We start from the raw sequence: 2,108 nt of genomic DNA on the forward strand, positions 1-2,108 counted from the left end.
AATTGTATATATAGTAATTTGGTTTTAACATTTCATGTGATAAATATAAGGACTTAGAAAATTATATTCTAATCACCAAGAAAGAATAAACACCTATAAATCTAAAAACTTATTTATCACATGCAATTTTAAATTTTAACCACAAGATGGCACTATGGTGCAAACTGACAGAAGATTGAACAGGTATAAAAGACACACCTGTACACTATTCAATAGACATGATTAAGAACCTGGAATAGGTTTGAAACGTTGTTGGTTGATATGATGGACCCTGTAAGAAACTAATAAAGGTCTTTTAAATTTAACTGGAGGCTGGAAAATTACTTCTTTTGAAGGCAATTGATTGCACACATGTGCGTATCGTGACCCCACATGAGGAGCCATTCCTCTATATTAACAGGAAAGGGTTTTACTCCTTGAATTGCCAGATGGTCTGCGATACCACTCTTAAATTCACACATGTGTATGCAGGCTTTCCAGGGAGTGCCCATGATTCCTACATCCTGCGCCAGACCTCCTTATTCCAGCTTTTTGATTCTGGTACACTCTCGGGAGGTTGGCTGCTTGGTGAGTATGCACTACCTTCTATATTTCTATATTTCTACTAAAGGGACACTAAACACAAAATAATTATGTCATGTTTCAGATAGAGAATACAATGTTAAACAATATTACAATTTACTTCTATTATCTAATATGATTCATTCTTTAGATATCCTTTGTTTAAGAAATAGTAATGCACATAGATGAGCCAAGCACATGAGGCATCAATGTGCAGCCACCAATCAGCAGCTAATGAGCATATCTAATATGCTTGTCAGCAAATGATATCAATAGAATGGAGCAAAATACACAATAGAAGTAAATTATAAAGTTGAATAAAATTGCAGGTTCTTATTAACTCATGAAATAAGAAATGTGTGTTTCATGTCCCTTTAAAGGGACAGTATACTATAAATAGTTTTTCACTTAAAAGGATATTTTCTTAAAATGGCATGTTCTATCTGAATCATGAAAATAGAATTTGGTCTAGACTAATCCTGGCATAAAAGTAAATTGCTTACAATGCACCAATTTAATGTTTTTGTAAAATATATATTTTAAATGAAATCCATGTTATGTCCCTTTAAGCACATGAACCTGTAGTAATCATAATACATATGTTACATGACAGGAGATGCAGGGTACGGCTGCAGACCATGGCTGTTAACCCCCTTGGCACACTGCCTTACAGAACCACAACTCAGGAACCAGGAGGCCCACATATGGACCAGAAATGTAATAGAAAGGAGCTTTGGCCTACTCAAAACCAGATTCAGGTGTCTGGATTTGACAGGCGGAGCTTTACAGTATAACCCCAACAAAGTGTGTTCCATTGTCAATGCATGTTGTATTCTACATAACATTGCTGTGGACACACATATATTGGGGGACATAGAACCAGAACAAGATCAGCAGCTGGTTCCTGTACCTGAGGATGCGGACATGAGGACACTGAGGGGGAATGAAGTGAGACACTTTGTCATCCATGATAACTTCACCTGTAAGTTACTTGTTCATTAGTACAGTAAACCGTAACATTCACATGTATTATGATGTTTGACTGTACCTCACCAACCATTGCATGTGTATATATCATGTCTTGCAGAATTACATACTGCGGATTTCCACTGCATGTAAGTGAAACTACTACATCCCACCCCCTTTCCCTTAACCACCCTAATTACTGAAAATATCTCATTTGTTTAATTCATGTTTAGGTCACTATGATTTATTTACTATAATTAATAAGAATGAAAATGGATGTTTATACCTTATGTTCACACCTTCTGTAAATACATTATTATTTATATATATACCCATGTGTCAATTTATATTGGATGTGAGAAACCTTGATTTACATCTTAGAAGTGAATATTACTAAATGTACCCTTCATACACAACTATGTGATGTGGTTTATAGAACATAAATATGTCATAAACATGATATTATCTTTGTTTGCCATTTCCACACAGGTCATATTATATGTTTTAACAATATTAGTGTACTAAAACACACCTCACATGGATGTGGATGACAATTATATGTTAAATAACAGAGGACAAGA

At 34.8% G+C, this 2,108-nt stretch overlaps 1 protein-coding gene across 1 annotated transcript in view; it reads right to left on the bottom strand.

Annotated features, from left to right (window-relative positions):
- The window catches only part of LOC128661265 (uncharacterized), a 744,180-nt gene that overhangs the window by 268,155 nt on the left and 473,917 nt on the right, over positions 1 to 2,108 (bottom strand). The window lies entirely within an intron of this gene.

This window comes from Bombina bombina, chromosome 5, assembly GCF_027579735.1.
Source record: "Bombina bombina isolate aBomBom1 chromosome 5, aBomBom1.pri, whole genome shotgun sequence".
In the NCBI taxonomy this organism is placed as follows: Eukaryota; Metazoa; Chordata; class Amphibia; order Anura; family Bombinatoridae; genus Bombina; species Bombina bombina.